Here is a 20289-nt window from a genome sequence, read left to right as displayed (position 1 = left end):
TGTGTCCAAAAGCGAAGGTCTGCGCGCTGTTATCCCCGGGATGCTGCGCTCTTGGCCGGTCTGGATTGCTTGTTGCATCCTCCTGTCTTTCCAACGGCTTGAGATTGCCTTTTTCTTCTTGTCTGGGACAAAATGTAGGAGTTACACAGGACTTGGATATCAGTGAATTCCTGGTTTGCTTAAACATGGTTTGCTCAAGCCACAGTGTCCACGTTGTGGCCATTTTATGATTTCTTGAGTAGTTTCTTGTGCACGGAAAAGGGTCAAGTAGTTAAAAGTATTTCTCCCTCCCCCCCGTGTGTGCGTGTGCGCGTGCGCGCGCGCGCCTGTGAGTATTTCTCACTCTTAACAACTTTTAAGATGTGTGGACTTCAGCTCCCAGAATTCCCCAGCAGAGGTTGAGAAACACTGATCCAGTACAGTAAAAGAAATTAACAGATTTGGGCTTGGAGCAAGAGAAAAAAAAAGAAAATCTAAGGATTTTTTAGATATATTGGGATTCTGTACTGTGTTAAGCCAAAGTTGATTTTTATGTGATCTCAGCCTCTATCATTTGTGGTTTATGTGAACACAACCATTTTCTTTATAAGGTGTACTGCAAATAAAGATTCCCTTTTTCCTTTTCCCTTCCTAGTTTAATACAAAATGACCTAGAGTACTGCTTAATGAAAGAAAAAGAAGAGGACCAGGTAAATGCAGATTGTCTTTTCCAGACTTTTAATTTTAAATATATTTTGCTCCATCTTCTCAGTTACGGTACAATATACCTTTTCAGTAGAGAGCCAGTTTGCTAGAAACTGGGAGACTGAATTCTAGTCTTGCCTAAGATCCAAAGTCAGTTGGTGACATGGGGCTAATCACTTTCTCTCAGCCTTGAGGAATAGGCGCTGGCAAATCACTTCTGAAATCTTGCCAAGAAAACTGGAGGGACTTTTCAGGTGGTCTCTGAGAATCAGGCACCACTAAATGGAAGAAGAAGAAAAAAAGACATTTCAATACAACGATACAATATTACCATTACTATTCATTTACTCTCATTCCTTGAGTTGGCAGATAATTATGCAAGCATAAATGCTCTGGGTTCATCCTAATGCCATACCAGTGGTGTCCTTAACAGCTTTAATGGAGAATAAGGATAGTATATGATAGTATATGAAGGATAGTATATGATAGATTCTCCTAGTGGTGTTTCCCTTCCACAAGGTGAAAGGGAAAAACAACCACTGATTGTTGTCCTTAATTGGTTAGACAAATGTTATAACTGGCTGAAGACACAGATGATGATTATTATTTTTAGCAATAAAGTGTTTTTAATTAAAGAACATACATTTTTAAGACACAATACTATTGCATATTTAATAGAGTGCAATATAGCATAAACATAACTTTTTTATACTCTAGGAAACCAAAACGTGATTCGCTTTATTTCAATATCCATTGTTGTAGTCTGGAATTGAACCTGCAATATCTGAGGTATGCTTATATTTCAATGTACTTAACAGGGAAACCTAATACTGAATCTTGAGATGTTCACAGGTAATGACAGGTATGGTTTTCTGATATTTGTTGTATCTTTCAGTCTTCATTCTGATTCATGATAACCTGATGTGTGACCTCTTTTGGCTGTTATCAGAGGCCTCTGTAAAAGGATTTTGTTTTGTATCTTGGGAATAATTCTTAAAACTTTTACACCTGAAAACCATTTTGTTCTGCTAATGCTAGGTCACATGAAGTCTGGAAGTAATGAGGAAGAATTTATTGCAAAGCAAAATAAAAGTGTATTAAACATGCTGTACAAACAGTAGAAAGAGATAAAATATATTCTAAAATTTAACATTTAGGCCTTTTGTAGGCATCTGTCCACTGCACCATAAATATTCAGAGAATTCAGATATATTATGTGATGTAAATATCCTTATTGAATTTATCATTTCCTTTTCAAATGTAACTAGCAATAGCAAAATACATGAATAATCCTTGAATCTTTTCTATGACATCGATAGTAATGAGTGGCACAAGGCTTAAATTGCTTGTGAATATCTGGAAGTTTAATTTTATTTGTATAATATTATTCAGTGTTGCTGTTGTTAGGCCATTATGTTCATGTGTGTAAATAGTATAAGCTGGAACTATGTGAACTTGGGCTCAAGTTATATGCAAATTTTCCCATGTTAAAGATTTCTTGCTGCAAATGTATATCTCTAACAGGAAGGGATGAAAATCTGTGAGATATTTGGGGGACGGGAAAACAGATAAATGGATATCTTTAAGCTTCCGCTTATAGAGTAATAATGTGCATAGTTCAGAATATATTCATATTTAGATAAGCAAAACTTAATTGATTAAAAAAGATAAATGGACTAAAAATCTTTCCTATTTATTGGATATTTTTAAAAATTAATGCAATGCTTATAAAAATGTTAAGAAGCTCACATAAACTAATACTTCTTTGAAATAATAGTAATTTGCCTAAATCATTTAAGATCACTATGGTACTTTTTTCAGAAATACCGCTTCTTTTTAAATGTAAATATGTATTTATTTTTGCTAAGCAATTCATTATATTGGTTTAGAAACTTGAGTTTAAATGTATGCTATATAGCAGTGGTTCTCAATCTTTTCTTCACCATGGACCCCCTTTAAATACCTTTTGTGGCCACAGACCATGGCCACGGACCCCAAAGACTTAGCTCAGGATTTAAATCATAACATTTCTTCAAGCCTTCGTGGACTGCCCTGTGACAACATCGTGCCTCTCCCAGGAATCCGCAAACCACAAATTGAGAACCATTGCTATATAGTGCACATATTATATATGCTTTAAATATCAGCCTTCTTTTGAAAAATACATGTTAGTATATATTTTGAAAGTGAAGTCTTAAAGTCTATTCTGCACGAATAATATTTTGTTTGCCCAGACTATAATCAAATTAACTTTTGTTCCGAAGCATCAAAAAATGTCAGCATAACTTGCTTTTTTTGTAAAGAAACATTTTAGAGATTTGGAAATCACAATTCTTAAATCTACTATACAAAGCAAGTGTTCCATTTTGTTTCATAATTAAACTGGACCAGTTCTTAAGATTTTTAAAAGTAAAATGCAGGAATGCAAGTCACCTTGAAAACAAAATTGCATTGGTAATTAATTTTACATCACAACTGCCTTGCACTGAAGTTCTCTGAAATCATGTGGTATATATGTTGTGTACTTAAAATCACTATTCACATGCTCCAGAGAGTAGCCTTCTCCATTTTGATGATCTCCAGATGTTTTGGGACTATACCTCAGAGAATTCCATGTCAGCCTATGGTCATAATAGCAATAGCACTTAGGCTTATATACTACGCCATAGTGCTTTACAGCACTCTCTAAGTGTTTTACAGAATCAGCATATTGCTCCCAACAATCAGGATCCTTGTTTTACTGACCTTGGAAGGATGGAAGGCTAAGTCAATCATGAGCCAATCAGGATTAAACTCCTGAGAGTGGGCAGAGCTAGCCTGCAATACTGCATTTTAACCACTACGATACCATGGCTTCTGGGAATATCTGGGAAACTTTAGCCATAATACATTTGGAGGGTGCCAAATTGGAGAAAACCTCTCCAGATTTTAAAATATGTCCTAGAGTTCTCATTAACTCAAATTAAACTAGATAAGATGGCATATTGAGACATTGCAAATGAACACGAGCTGCCAGAGTCCCTAATTTTATTGATTTTTATGCAAGCTGGCAATTCTAGGAATGGTAGTATTCTATAACATTTGAAGGAAACCAGATTACAGAAGATCAAAATATATCTGCTGAGATATTTGTGTTAAGTTCAGTTAGGACTGCATTAGAAATAACACCTTGAAGCAAACTTGGAAATACACTGACAACTAATGCAGATGCCTCATAGCAAGTATTCAGGTAGTTTCTAAGAGGAGAAAGAGCTACAGAGGTATCAAGTCACTTTTCCTCTTCATGATCTCCTTGAATAGTTAAAGCCCAGGCAGTAAAGGTTTGAGGATGCAGGGCGAAGGCAAAGTTCCTGCAGATCAAGCAACTGACCATTCAGATTGTCAGGTGCTGTGGTTCATTCATTCATTCATTCATTCAATTTCTATATCTTCTCAACTCAACCAAGTGACTCTGGCTGACTTAACAGTTCTAAAATTCTAAAACAAAAACATTCAAACAATAAAAACTCCAATAATTAAATAAATGATATGTCAAGTAACATTTGTCTAATATGAAAAGCTTACACTTTTAAACATATGTCTATACACTTTAAAGTTCTGCAATTAACTATCTGCAGAATTAGTCAGGTCAGACTTTCAAAGAGTGTTGGACTATGACATGTGATTGAGGGAAATAGATGAAGGGATACTATTACAGTATTTTCACCAGACATAGTTAGTTTTTTTAATTTGAAAAACACTATTTGCTATAAGAATGGGAAAGTTTTGTTTGCTAATACTCTACTACACATGCATATATAAATATACTATTTTTCAGAGATACTGTTGCATCCCCAAGTTAGCATCATAATTTAAACTAAACATATCAATTCCATTATAGTCCCTTTGAGAGCAGGAGATTATGTTAAATGTATTTTAAAAAACAGAATTATAAGTCTAAGAGAAAATATAGCATTTCCTAAATGTTTGGAAATTGCACCATGTTAACAAGATTCCTCATCAAAGCTAAAGCCTTTTAATTTAATGAGGGAAAAAAATCCCAAATCCCAACACCATACACATTAAATAGGAAATGTGAGCCTCTCCACCACATCACAGAAAAGCAGTATTTTGCAAATTTTAAAATTAGAGGAAGACAAATCTATAATCTGAACTATGTTGATAACATAGTTGCTCTATCAGATGACTGATTGCTGAAAATGCAAATGATCTGCAAGCTCTAGTAATGAAAGTCAAGGAGTATAATGAAAAAACAGAAGTAAGATTAAATATTTATTTATTTATTTTATTTATGAGACTTATATACCGCTTTAAGTGCAAGCACTCTCTAAGCGGTGTACACCAGTAAGCAATGTATATATATATTTACATTGCCCCCAACAATCTGGGTCCTCATATAAAGAGCTAATGATAATGGATACAGCAATCAGACTTAGAATTGAGACTGAAAATACTGAAGTGGTAGAATTTTTTGTCATTTAGGTTTGAGTATCAAAAGAAAAGAAATCAGCAATTAAAACATATGCTGCAGGCTAGACTTTGTAGAGTAGCAATAAAAGCCTTGAAGAAGATTCTCAGAAGATGGTATGGACCTAGATCTAGAAAGAACAGAATAGTGCAAGCAGTGGTTTTCCTTTTGACACTCTGTGAACAAGAAAATTGGACTTTGAAGAAGCAGAATAAGAGTATTGATGCTTTTGAACTTTGGTGTTGGAACTTGGTCCTGAGAACACCATGAACAACTAAGAACAAACAAATTATCAGCATTTTATGTATATCATTGATACCAAATGTATCAAATCAGAGTTCTGAGTTGGTGACAAGGCTCAAAGTACCACACTTTGAAATTATATGTGAAGGCTTAGCTCTCTGAAAAAGTCTGTACTGATGGGAAATTTGGAAGGAAAGTGCAGTAGAGAACAACCAATAGCAAGTTGGATTGATTAGATGATAGCAGTTATGCACACATTTTGGAACACCTGAAGGACCAAGTTGAGGACAGATCATCCAGGAGAAAATATATGTGGTTACAAGAGTAGACACTGTCTTGATGGCACATAATCAATCAGAATGAAAGATACTTGAAATTATCATAGCTATTTATTTATTATATTTCTAATCTACCCAATAATTATCAGCAGTTCAATTTTTAAACTGAGATATCTAAAAGCTTAACAATCTTCTGATAGTTCCCAGAGGCACTGCAGATAGTTCCCTAGTGTGCTGGCTGGGGAATTCTGGGAGTTGACGTCCAGATCTCTTAAAGTGGCTAAGGTTGAGAAACACTGTCTTAGACTATTTTCAGAGCTCCTAGCCAATTTGGAAATATTACTCCAAAATACCTGGAAATTGTCTAGTTTAAGTAGATGTTGTTTTCCTGATTGTATACTAATATTAGTTACCTAGTAATAAAAAACACCATGTAATATAGGTGGTGCTTGGAAGGTTAAAGTATTAATTGTTCATACTAAAACCAAATAATTTCACTGTATGATCATGAACATAAAAATGAGATCTCTCTGGAGCTGATTCAATATTTGTTCATATAACATAGTATATCTTGTTAAATATACTGCACAATGAATAAAATCTTAATAATTGGCTGTCCTGATGAATACAGGAAATTAAATAATAAAGAAATGGATAAGATAATTTATCTTTTGATCCTGCTCTCCAGGATCTACAACTAGGAAAATTATCTTTTTCTTCTAAGTAAAATAAAGAAAATAAAAATAAAGGTGTGTGAACAAGGCAGATTTTGAATGTAATGGCACAGAGAAGTGATAAACCAAGACTTACATGATGTTTCCTTATTTCAGTATGAGAAATTGTGATCGCACCAAGTTTGTGTTTGATTATTTTGTTCTAATGATGATATAACACAAGACAAGGTAATTTTATTGATAGGCATGGAATTATCCACAGTGGGAATGATAATTAGGAAAGGGAAGCAAACATTGAAGTATCAGAAACTAATAATATTCATAGCTTCAATAGTTCTGGGCAGTTCAACATCAGCTGGTCCCCAAATTAATCCTTTGTCCCTGGAGACATATGGACAACAGCCAAAAAAAAAAAAAGAAAAAGCCACAGTTATATGGAAGGTCTTTGAAGATGCATAATAGTTCTAAGCGCAAAGATTGACCAACCCTGCTTTACAAGTTTATTCTGGCAGCTCTTAGTGTAACACAGAGTATACCTCTGGTATAAAATATGAGCTGGTTTATACATTTGGTAAAATAAAAATGCAGTTTCTCCTAAACTGTTCCATTTCAGGTTGAGAATCTTTTTTCCACTGTTTCTTCAATAGAAATATTTCTTCCATTGTAAAGAAGAATATACTGTAAACATATCAAGAAAACCAGGTGAATTGTCTATGCAAAACTAGCATTTATTCTAAGAAACCTTTAGAAAATGCATCCCTCTCCTTTCTAAACCAAAGTGGCAGAGTCTGATAAATGCTTTAAGGGCTGATCATATTCAGTGAACAAGTAGAGCTGAAGCCGCTCTAGGGCAGGTCAGATTCGTGTGCACAGATTGCTGCATCAATTGCACATTAGACTTCTTCCATATTACATTTTGTACTCAGGTTTTAAAACATATCCAGAGAAGTGGCTGAAATGGCACATTTAGTAATGTCAGAAAAGCAGTTCTGTAGAAAACGGTTGGAAAATTGAGTTTTTCCTCCTGATGCTTCAAAGTGGTCTGGTGTTTTAATAGGTAAAGGCAGTGCTTCCCAATAATTTTTCTACATTATCCAAAACTGCAGGAAGTCTGATCAAACTTTGAGAACTGATCATAAATCCCTTCCTTTAGCACCATCATAACTTCAAGTAGTTGCTGAATGGTTGTAAAAACAATATAATTATAAAATATATTATAAAAATAATATGTTGAATAATCTTTATGTCATTTCAATATATTACCTTTGGTAATTTCATCAATGTTTATCTTAATAGAAATATTTTTTGAATATATCATAGTCACAGGAGTCACCAAGTTATAGTCTGTGGCCCGGTACTGGGCCGTGGCCTATTGGCCACTGGGCTGCGGGAATAAGTGGTGAGCTCTCCCCTCGTGGTAGCACCACCTCATGGGCACTAGTGGCCCCATTTGTGCATGCGTGCGTGCACTAGCACTGCCACCAGCGGCACACGGGCACTAGCGGCCCATTTGTGCATGTGTGCGTTGTGTGTGTGCGTGGCCGGCTTGTGCATGCGCATGCATGCTAGCACAACCACCATGCGCATGCCCGTTTGCTTGCCTGAAGCTGCCGTTTGAAAAGTTGACTCTGGGTTCTTTGCTTGGATTGGGAACCATCGTTGAAACTTGTATTATAAATTGATCACGATAAACCTTTAATCCAGTCACCCCCATCATGTATTTAATGGAATATTTCTCAACCTTGACATCTTGACGATATGTGTACCTCAACTCCCAAACACATCTTCAAGCTGTCAAGGTCAAGAAACACTGATCTAATGCATACTTCTTTATCTGTCTGGCATATTCATATTGCAACGTGTAGAATATCCAGTCTATTAGCTATGAAATCCTCAACCAGCAGAAACGAATCAGTACCCTTATTTTCAGAACATTCTATTAAATGCTTGAAACTCTCTTAAAATTTTACAACAAAATGTTATATTTGCCACTCCCATATCATAGAAGATTTTGGATTTATTTATTTATTAAATTTCTATGCCATCCATCTCAGTATCCAAAGCAACTCTGAGAGGCTTAAAGTCTTGTTAACAAGAATTATATTATATTAACAAGAATTATATAAAACTAAAATCCGTAACTGTGATGGGATTATTCCACCAATCACTCCAACATAGACAACTCTATCAGGATCCCAAGCCCACCAGCAGATCCAATTATATATCTCCCCAATAGTGTAGAATTATGTCTTTGATACCAAGTATTGTATACCAAGTATACAATCTGATTTATTTTAAATATTTTTTTGGGAGGGGGGGAGGAAAGAGATCAGATTTGGTTAAAAATGCCATCATTTGGGCTTTCATGATAAACATCCATAACATTGCTCTGCATTAACACAATCACATAGATTCCCTCAAGAATGCCATATGAGAAAGGCCAAAGCTTCATTTGCCAGGCAGAATACTAAGCAAGGATGTTTGACTATCCCCAAATAGCTGTGTTACGTTGGAGTGTATCAGTAGAATTTCATCTTTGTTTTAGAACATCAACTTTTTTAGCCTTGCTGCAGGGAATTACACTCGCTTTGCTATGACAGAAGAATAGGTTCTGTAGCCAAGTTTTCTTGGCATATTGAGGTAAAAAAGGCCAGTGAACAATTTATTTATTAAAGTGCTATTCTAGCAGTCATAATGTATTAAATGGCTTTTTGGAACCAATCATTATAAGGACAAGTTGGTTGGAAAGCCAAAGGGCAGGTGGTATTCTTTTGTGCTTGTCCACAAGAGGCTCTTTTCTCTTAAAAGTCTTTCCTCTTCTTCGAAGCTGTGAAGACAAATTTGTCCTTAAGTGTATATCCAAAATAGTCAATTTTGCTCCGGTTTTAGTGAGTAGCCAGCCAACTAGTTTCTACCACAGAAAGCGTATGAGTGTGCATTAGCCCTAAATATTTTATTTATTGATTAAGCATGCTGTAACAACTTAAGGCTGGAAGGGGAGTGAGGTTTGCAATTACATTTTCTGGGTGCTTCTTTCTACCGCGTTCCCTTCTCTCAGTTTCAAAGACAGCAGGAAAATGAATTAGATACAAAATCAGAGCTTATTTGTATTATAGTAGTTTCTGATAACTAGCAAAGGTTACTTTACCCATCTAATTATAATATGGTCAGCAAGTATCATTTTATCTAAATCAGCATCTAAATTATTTAAAAGTCCTTAGTTTATGCAAATACAAGTAATATTACGGCTCTAACCTTCTAACCTGCCTGTCAATAAGGCACATGCATCACATAAATCTTAGGACTGCTCATTAAGTTTGATTCCATGCACAGAAAAAAGGAATGGAAATGAATTCATTTAAAAGTATAACTTGGCTGATGTGGAATACTGCAAAGGTTCTGTATATGACTAGTTTTATGAATGCAAGAAAATGTTTCTACCAACAGAGAACTATGATTTCAAGAATAATTTTTTGCAATTCCAAGAATACCATGATAACTTCTCAAAATATTGAGTTTTTATTTCTCATTTTGTTTCACTTGGAAGACTCTTAGACGTTTGCATAAAAATTGTCTAGGTTTATAAGATACTTAGTTAGCATGACTTTATATATTGCTTATGGTATGGGAGCTGGCTTAAGGCTAAATTCAGCTCTCAAATGTTGTGGAACAATTCCTAATAATAATATTTGAAGTTTCAAGTCAAATATAATGCTAAGTATTTCTATATGTTTTGAGTTTTAAAGCATAATTAATGCATTTGATAACATATTCCTTTTTATTGTTGCATTTGCAAGATTTTTGTTATATGATTTATTTATTTTTGCAGTTATTTATGGAGTTATGAGCATCTGTAAAACATTTTATACCAATTTCCCTTTAAGCCAAAAATAAATTTAAGATACAGATGTATCCCTGCAGAGTTTGGAAATGAAAACTAGAAGGCAGTTTAAAATTCTTACACAAGATTTTTTTAAAAATAGTGATTTTCCCAACATTCAGAATACACTCAAAATATGCACAAAGTACAGAAATGCCTTAATGTTTCTTACAATAATGTTTCTACATTATTCTAAAAGAGCAGATTGGATTATCTTTGATTATAGATGGGAAGCAAATCTAAATATGTCAAGATGCATCTCCAAGAATGTTAAAAAAAGAAAAGAATTTGCATCTCTGACAGCTATTTCAAGAACTAGACAACTAAGATACAGATGGAGAATTCCATTTGCACTGGAAATTTTCCAGAAACAGAAAAAAGTAATTATAAAGAAAATCTGAGAAGTTTTCTATATAAAGAAATAACTGCTTCGGATCTCTTGGACAAGGAATTAATTATCTACTGTAGATTAGAAGAAGGAAAAGTAGATGTAGCAGTAGCACTGAACCCAACCCAAAAGGAAACAACACTGATTTCACTGAATGCAAATGGACGAAAGTAACCAAATAACAGGAAAAAAAGACCCCAGAAAGCAAAGTGCTGGTATTGGTGTACACAAGAAACCCATTAAAACAGACCATGTCAGTAGATTAAAACAGAAAAAATAGGACAAAAATATTTAACCACATGAAAGACTAAGAAAAATAGAATAGCAATACATTTTAAATCATTATCTTGGGAAGTACTGGAACAATTCAAAAACAATACATGGTCTATTCTAATTTTGAAATGAAGACAAGCTGCTTTTTAGCCTTTCTAGTCTCAATCATTCTCTATCGTGAGAATGGTGCCAACCTGAAAGGAAGGACTTATATTTTCAAAGCAGCAATATAAGTCTTGGTAAAGACTCTCAAGATAATATTTGTTTTTCATTTCAGCAAAGACTAATGAAACAATACTTGTATTTGTTGCCATAGGAAATGTGTGTTGATCCTAGAAAATGTTGAGCACTTCTAAGAAAGGGTTATGTTGGAATTTCTGGAGACATTAAGTAACACTTATTTTCTACATTCCAAGCCCCACCACCTAAAAAATAAAAATTTAAGAACCCTTTTAAAAATTTTAAATTCTGACTTCCGGTGGCGATGGCTGCATCGATGGCAGCTTTTTTCGGCCATCCGCCCTGGGATGTGTCAAAGCCAGCTGAGACAGCGAGCCACAGCTGCCTTGCGGCTTGGAACCTCTCTCCCCGGGCGAAGGGCAGGAGGTGAGCTTTCCTCAGATAGTGGTAGAGCTCCTCGAGACCCCAAAGCTTTTTTTGGTGGTCAGAGGGTGAGAGCTCCCACAGAGTCTGAGATGTCCTCCACATTCCAGGATGCCTTTGCCCTGATTTTCTCCAGGGCAAAGCTAGACACTGCTTCCACATCTGCGCTTAAAATGAATTTGTGAGTAAAATTTAAAGCAGACAGAGCTGACCAGGAGAGATTAAAATGGTGATTATTTCGAGACTTTAACTCTGGAAAGAATTTATCTTCTCCTTTTTTCAATTAAGAGTGGTGAAAAATGGTGCTGAGATGTTGATTCTTTGAGTGAAAGGACCAGAACTTCTGTTTGGAACAATGTAGCAGATTTTGTATTTATATAAAATGCAAGAATCTTCTTTTTTTCTTTTAAGGTGGCTTTTGTCTTTTTTCCTCCCCTCTTTTTTTCTTTTTTCTTTTTTGGTATTTGTTGATTTTATAAGATTTTAGCAGACTTTTTAACAAGTGGTCTTAAAAATAAAATGGCTTCAAAGTGTCTTGGAGCTTCTGTTGTTTCTAAAGCCTCGATCTTCCCAGTAATGCAGACAGCTCAGAAAGCTAAGTTTAAGTTACCACCATCTTCTCCATCGTCATCAGCATGTATACTTAAAGATTTACATGATGTCTTGGGAAATATGGCACGACAGATTAAAGAAGAGATGGAGGAACTTTTTGAAAATAAAATTAGGGAACTGAGAGAGGACATAGTGTTCGCGTTTCAAAAGTTTGTTGGTCATATAGATCGTCTGGATGATCGTATTGATGATGCTGTGGAAAATTTTGAAAAACTGGAAGATCGAGTTGACAAAGTAGAAAATAAGGTGGAAATAATACAGGATGAAATTACTATGTTACAATATAGAGACGTGGAATTTGCTTTAAGAATAAGGGGAATGAAGGAAAACACGGAAGAGGATTTGAGACAAGTGGTGGTAAAAGATATAGCTTTCATTTTGGGGGCTGAGCCTGAAGAAATACTGAGAGAGACGGAAAAAGGTTTTAGGGTTAATTCAAGGGTTGCCAGACAGAGGAATTTGCCACGAGACGTGGTTATTTATTTTTCTAGGAGATCACTTCGTAATGAAATTTTACAGGCTTTTTATAAGCAGAGATTTCAAATTGCAGCTCAAGATGTTATAATTTTAAAAGAAATACCTTCAAAAATTCTTAGAAAAAGAAAGGATTTTGCTTTTTTGGCTGATGAGCTCAAAAAACGACAGGTCCGGTTCAGATGGGAGATACCGGCTGGAATAGTGGTGAATTATGCGGGGATATATTATAGACTTAATACAATTTTAAAGGCGAAAGATTTTTACACTTCTGTTTTGAAGGCGGGCTCTCCATCATCTTTACGACCTGAGATAATAGAATAAAAGTTGGAAGAGCAGCCAGTTGAAGGTGCGATGTTATTGGATGTAGGAGACATACAGGGTGAACCTCTGCAGCAGTCTCTTGTGACAGAAGATTTTTTAAAGAAACCGAGAATGACTCGTGCAGCCTATAGACGTAAAGTAAAAGCAGAAAGCGGATGTTGGAATAAAGAAAAGGAAATGATGAACTTTTGTAGTAGGTTTTTTTTGATATAGAAGATGTTTTAAAGAAATAGTGAATGATTCATGTAATATGTAGATGTAAAGAAAAAGAACAATAAATGTTAGTTTAGCTGGTAGTTTGACTTAGTATGTTTTAAAGGAATAGTGAATGATTTGTGTAGTATGTAGATGTAAAGAAAAAGAATAATAGAAGGTGTTGATTTAGTGGAAAAGTTTAAATATTTGGGAGTATATATATTATAAAATTTTAATTTAAAGTTTATAAAAATAATTATGAGACATTATGGGTAAATGTGTAAAAGAATTTAAATTCTAATGATCTCTGTTGGTGAGAATTTTAGTGATTAAGATGAATAGTTTGCTGAAACTTTTTAAGTAGGAGGATATTAATAGATTTACTTAGGGGTGGGAAAAAAAGCAAAGAGCCAAGTTTATCGAATGTAAGTTTGTTGGTTGGATTATATTGGAGGGAAAATTTTGTGTTTATTATGGATAAATGGTTGTTTAAAAGAAATATACACCTCAGCATGGAGAAGATGGATAAATTACATGTAGAATAAATATGGGTTAGAGTTGATATGGGATTAAAAAGTATTGTTTAGATTATGAATAATTTTTAGTTTTTAATTTGGAATTGCTTATATTGTTATTTTTGTTTTTTTGTTTGTTTTTTGCTTAAATTTGTTTTGTATTTGAGTTAAAGTACATTATTGATTTTGTTATTTGTATAGTTGGATAAGTTTATATAGAATTTGCTTGTTTATTTGTAACCCTGTAACCAGCTCTGGGAAGTGAGGGGGGGAGGGAGGGAGGGGTTATTTCAAGGGGGGATATCGTTAAAAACTTGTATAAAACTTTTCAATTAAAAAAAATTAAATTCTGACTGTATGGTCCAAATATAATCAAATATAACCCAAATGAATGCTAATATCCCCATTGATTCCTATTGATAAACATCCAGATTTTTCTGAAGTATCATCACAGTCAAAATACAGGGTACTCCTGTTTCAAGGACTTTTATTATAAGGGCCAGTGTTCTAATATGGATCAAATGATTACATTTATGGAATACTTTTCGAATGAATGGCTTTAACATTTTTTTTAATAAGACTAAACTGCTGTAAATAGACCAATTATCAGTTTTGAGTAACTGTTTCTTACTGGGCTATGATGTGGAAAGGTACTGGATCATTCATTTTTAATTAATATGGAAACAGGCACATTGAGTGGATTATTATGACAATGTTGGCAGGATGATTTGTGTTTTTCTCAGTTCTTCTGGGTCAGGATTAGAACTCCATTGATTCTGAAAGGAAGCAATCATGCCTTTGCTAAAGTAGTTCATTTAAAAATGTGGCATAGATGCTACAGAACCTATTTAACTTTACCCATTTTACTGAGAATAAGCCATCTACCTCCTGGAACAGCTGTCAGTCATGTCCTTTCATGAGTAGGCTTTGCAGAATGTCTATGGAGATTCTCAGTCTTCCAGGTCATAGTTCTCCCAAAGGTGCTTTTTCAAAAGGCTACTGGACTTGGTCTTTTTCTTGAAGATGTTTTGGTTCAAAATGTCTTCAGGAAAAGAAAAAGAAAGTCCAGTTACCTTTTGAAAAGGCACTTTGGGGACTAAGCTTTGTGAGAAATCCAAACTAATACTGTTCTTATAAAGGTAGAACTACTTATATTTTTAACTGAATTCTGTTTACTGGACATGTAATTAGCTTGCAATAATATTAAACACACACACACAAAAAACCCTGCTTACTTTTTTGTTGTTGGCTAGCTAAATGTTAGAAGGATCCTTTAAGTTTGCCTAAGACTCTTTTGGTTTGCTAAGATGTGGAATATAGCCCTTACAGAGAAAAAGCTAGATATTAGTTTGAAATTATTAAAGGATCAGTTTACCATATACATTTTTTTGAGCAAGGGTGAGTTCCATTGAAACCAGTTCCAGGCTACAAGAAATTTACTTGCCTTCTTGTCTACTTTTAACCATTTTGGATTTTTAGTTAATCTTTTCATCTTTTTTAGTTTTTTGTTCCAATTATGTAAGCTTTTTTATTGTATATTTCAACTTCACTTTTGGTAATTTAGCATGAATGTATTATGATACTGATTATAATTGTGGAAAATAAAATGTAATTTAAACAAAGATCCAAAAACCAGTGATTACATCATTGCTTGCCATACTGGCAAGCCCTTGTTCTTTTGACACAGAAATATTTATTATGAAAACCAGGCCCTGTTAAATATATTCAGTGTGAAGATTAAGCTCTATTAAACATGAAGCAGTTCAAAGTTGAAGTCCAATTAAGCACAGGGAGTTAGAAAATTGGTTCTCATAGGCAATGAAGGGGAAGAGAGAGTGAGAGGATTAAAGAAAAGACCACAATTGCGTATCTCTGACTTGGCTGATTGAAATAAATTAGATAGCTTTCCTCCATCAGGCCATTCACCTAATACTCACTTAGTGTCTTCATTGATGGAACTAAATTACCCAGGCCAAACTTTTATTATATTGCCAGACTAATTTCCTTCACAAGCTGGCTTCTAATAGAGTGGGAGGGGTGGAGAGAGTAAAAGGGAGACAGTGAAGCCTATATAGCAGTTTGATTTTTGTTGCCATTACTTCTGATTGATAATACTTTAAGATCTCAGGGCTGAACCCCTAAGAGTTGCCTTGAGGTGTAATGAAAATATGGCAAAATGATGATTGTTTCATGGTGATGTTTGTACTACTAGGGGAAGAGAATAGAGCTTGTGGGATGCTTTGCCTCCAGCCCCAAATTATTCGGCTGGCTTTGGGTCCTATGAAGCTTTGCTTAAAGATTTGTGTGCCATTTGTTGCTTTGCCTCAGGCAGCAAATATTTCCAGCCAGGATGACCATTCCTGCTGGAACTAATTAAACTCTTGAAACTATCTTCCTAAGTGCTGGCTTTGCTGAACCTTTCAGGTTTTTGTTTTTTTTTTTCATTTTAACTGGTATTGCAACAGAGGTGATTTCCCCACTAGCAATGAGGAAGCATCTTAGAAAATAGAATCATAGAGCTGGAAAGGACTTTGGAGATCTTCTAATCTAATCCTGCTCAAGGCAGGAGAACTTATACCATCCTGAAGAAATGGCTGTCCAGTCTACAGTATTTTTGAAAACCTCCAATGATGGAGCACTCATAGCTGTGGGGTTTTGCTTTGCTGCTATTTCTCTGATCTTGAAATAGCCCTAAAAGATGCCTGAAGTTTTATTGGGGAACATAGCTATTGATAGATGATGGAGAAACTTCGTGCAACACTTTTCTGCTGTACCAACTGTATTTGTTTGCACAGGTCAGTGTTTTTCTTTTACAGTGTCAGGAACTGAAACAGTGCAATTGAGAGCTGTTGTGTCTGTTCAGATGTATGCTTAATATAGTGCAGAATCTGGGAATATAAGCTATTGCATTATTTGAGGTCAGAAAGAAATATGTGGATGCATAGGAGGTCTCATAATACCACATTAGGCCAAAAGAATCACTGAGAAAAGATTCATTATTTAAAAATACCAATTTCAGACTTGTTTTTTCCTTCTTTTCCATGATTTTTCTCCAAATTCCATTCTTTGGTTTGTAATTAGCTCATAGCAAACATACCTAATATCATTGAGCATTTCAGTGATCCTGAACAATTTCTATGAATTCTTATATAAGAAGTATTTAGACGGGGACCTTATGTCATATGAATATGTTTTCTGTGGCAGGAAGTTTCCATTAAGCCATGGTTAAATAGGTAATAGGCTGCTTAATACATTTGTCATTTTGCTTCCATTACAAGGTTGGGGTTTTTGTTTTGTTTTTTATCATCTAGGTTCATATTCTACAAATACTGAAAAACAAATAAAAGTGATCTATTTGATTTAGCAAAATGTGATACAGTGATTGAAAAAAAATCCCTTTTCCTTTCTTCCTTATTTACAGACTTCTATTTCTGTTTAATCTCTGTGTTTGAAGGATTCAGATGAAAAAACCTCATTCTATCAAGGAACACTTCCTGTGCATTCTAAGAAATCTGTTTTTTCTTCATTGTTTGTGTTGAAGAAAACAGTGGGAATAATGACTGAAAATGACAAACACACACAAACATACACACACAGAGTTAGTTTAGCAACATTATTAGTGTTAGAAATTCACTCAGTGGAGTAATTAAGTCACAGGACTTTTCACACCATTGGCTGAAATGAGTCATTCTAGAAAAGACTCAAGCTTGAGCAGTCTTGAGCCAACAGCCTATGTAAAAAGTCTGTAGAAATATGGCCCAAAATACAGTTCATAACAGAACCTTAATAAAAAAATTAGTTTTGTACAGTTGTAGGTTGAATTATAGGAATTTGCATGCTGTTTTATTGTTTACTTGATCACTGATTATTACTACTTGGAAACTGGTTATTTGTAAACTGGCAATACTGTTAATATTGGGCAGCACAAATCGATTCTTATTAAGCAAATAGGTTTTTCATTCTTTTTTTTAAATGCCATTGTAACTTTGCATGTATTTTAAATATCTCTATAAATGCAATAGGTAGTAGTAATACTTACCACACACAGTCTGGAGATGAGGTGTTCTGGTGAGTCTCAAAGTTCTGGATGTTCTCCCAGATCCCTGGCTAGGGCAGCTGGTACTATTTGAATGTGAGGTTTTTGTGCATTCATAGCTGGCTTGCTCTTTATTTTTATAGCTTTTTATTTATCTTGCTTTTTCTTGTTCATATTGAATTTTAGTTTCTTTGTTATATTGTGTACTGCCCAGAGTTGTTCTGGAGTCTGGCAGTGCCTAAATCAAATAAGTTCCATCCAGTTAATTATGAATCCAATTAATCAGAAAGTTATTTGTTTTGGAACCTAACAGAATCTGGCAATAATCCAAAAATAAACGTAAAGGTGTTTGACAGCAGGAAGGTGTATGCAGGGACATGCTCTGGATGTTAGCAAAGTCAAGATGGTAGACTTACAAATGCATGATCAAAGCCCAGCCCCTTTAAGTGTATGCTATGTTATGTAAAAATAGCTTTGGTCATGTGAACTTAGCTGCCATCTTGATTCTCTTTAGAAGAGAAAGGGTTATAAACTTTGAAGGATGGAGTGGATTTTATTTTATGAAGGTATATGTGCAAAATACATGGTAAAGCATTGCTAAAGTGAGCACAAAACTTTCAACTGAATTTGAAAAAGTGGGAAAAGAAATAAAATGCACTTGTAGCCAGTAGAAGGGGTAATCCTCCAACAGAGCAACTTTCAGTCCCTGAATCCAGAAGGATCTCATTTAATTTTCAGTTGTAATTTCTAATTATCTATAATTCTACCATTACATATAACTGTTTTATTCCTGCTCCTCACAGGATGCTGAGATCAACACACAGCAGGCTTCCTGCATTTCTTCATGGTACAGAAGAGAGGCATTCTGTCAGATATCACTGGATGTGGGAACCAAACATCAGGAAACTTTTCTCTCTCTTGCAGAATAAAATTATATAGCCATCAAGCTAGTTCTGTTGTCATTATTCTGTTCATTCTTACTATTTTCCTGAACATTTTTCTATTTAAATCCTGGAGATTATTGGCTGAGGCTTATGCCTCCTTCTTGGTCCTCAGTATTACTTTGGTATCACATTTGCTATTAGTCAGTATATGGCCATTTACATTCTGAAGAGGCAATTAAATCTTTTACTTGGAGAGTGATGTGCTTATTTGGATTCCAGCTTCATGGAACAGTGTCTCTTTTCATGGCCAGAAAAAAGAACCCTGCTAAAACCCAGCACTGCCAATTTCTGAAAGCCAAGTTGTTGTTTAAATTCAAATTAAATAAAGAATTTGTTTCCCTCAAGTCATGTTGGACTACCTGGATGCAGTCATGTCATCTCTTGGCAACAATAGGAAGTAGTTTACCATTGTATTTGACTTCCTTGTGCAACCTACAGCCCTGAGACGTTTTGTTGGTTTCCCATTCAAGTAGACACTGCTGGATTATGTTTTGTAAATCTACATCAATTTTTTTTCTTGTAGAATTTTTTTAAATGAACTTTAGCATTGTTGTAAATATTGTTTCTACTTTCATATTCAACTGTCAAACATAAATACTCTCTATTGGAATCGCTTGAACATGTACATTAAGAGAAACAATTGTGGAACTAGGTATACGATTTATAGGTTGGTTTATATAACTTGATAATATCATTTTCTTATAGCAGCATTCTTAATATCTGTACCAGTTGTCAAGGAATCCCTCTTTAAAGTGAGCTATTGCAAGCTATTTCAGCCATATGTCAACCAAGCTCCAGTAAGAGAATGGCTATTTAAAGAATAGACTAAAGCAGAAACAATTAAATGAACAGACACAAAATTCATAGATTGGGAAAATTATGTCAATTTATTTAAAAACGCAGACCATACTAATATAAAACTAGAACCAAACTTTCTTTGTTGGAGAAGAGATAATTCTGATCTCTTTTATTTATCTGAAAATATTTGTAGACTGGGATGAGAAATTTGAGGTCCAGCATGTACCTTTAATGCATCTTTTGTGATATCTGAAGCCACTTGGAACGTTATTATGGTAGGTCCTGAAACAGAATAATTTAAAAAATGAAGATATCCCCTTTCCAAGCCTATGGATAAAATAAATTAAAATATGGTATCTGAGATGTGATCCATAATGACCTCGATCTCCTAATGCCTCACAGAAGTTAAAATATGGCTTATCCTTTTCTTTAGTCTATAACTGTGTGTACAGAAAAAATGGGAAGGTACTAGAAATATAATCTGTTTCTCTTGTGCAAGTGGTTTTTAAAATAACTAGATGGATAATGAGTTCAATAATGCATACTTTTATTTATGCATTGTTTTACATAACTAAGTAATTGTAAAATTACCAGTTTACAATGGTTAGAATTTTATGTGTCATTTGCATTATTTCAGTATGAATACTTCCTCTGCAACTTTTATTTAGTAAGTTGAATAACTTGTGGCCAAAAATTTAACCTTGGAAAGGAAGTTAATTTGGTTTTTGTCAGAGTGTAATTGACAAAATTATATTACCTATCATCCTTCTGATGACTTAAGGGTGATAAACTTGGATGAATTAGAATTATTGAAAACTGAGGGGTCTTTGGTGCTCTCTGAGCTTGGTTGTTTGCTTGCACACATTTCATTACCCAAATTAGGTAATATCATGAGTTACT

General features: G+C 34.6%; 1 long non-coding RNA gene across 1 annotated transcript; it reads left to right on the top strand.

Moving 5' to 3' along the window:
• The first annotated feature begins 6 nt into the window (after positions 1–6).
• Positions 7–18580, top strand: LOC120299194. The gene is made up of 4 exons (XR_005554361.1): positions 7–134; positions 635–689; positions 1402–1473; positions 18451–18580. It is a non-coding gene; the product is annotated as an uncharacterized LOC120299194 (long non-coding RNA).
• Positions 18581–20289: the final 1709 nt, after the last annotated feature.

Source organism: Crotalus tigris, unplaced genomic scaffold (assembly GCF_016545835.1).
Source record: "Crotalus tigris isolate CLP2741 ecotype Arizona unplaced genomic scaffold, ASM1654583v1 scf7180000024281.4978605, whole genome shotgun sequence".
Lineage (NCBI taxonomy): Eukaryota > Metazoa > Chordata > Lepidosauria > Squamata > Viperidae > Crotalus > Crotalus tigris.
This window is presented reverse-complemented; position numbering and strand designations above follow the sequence as displayed.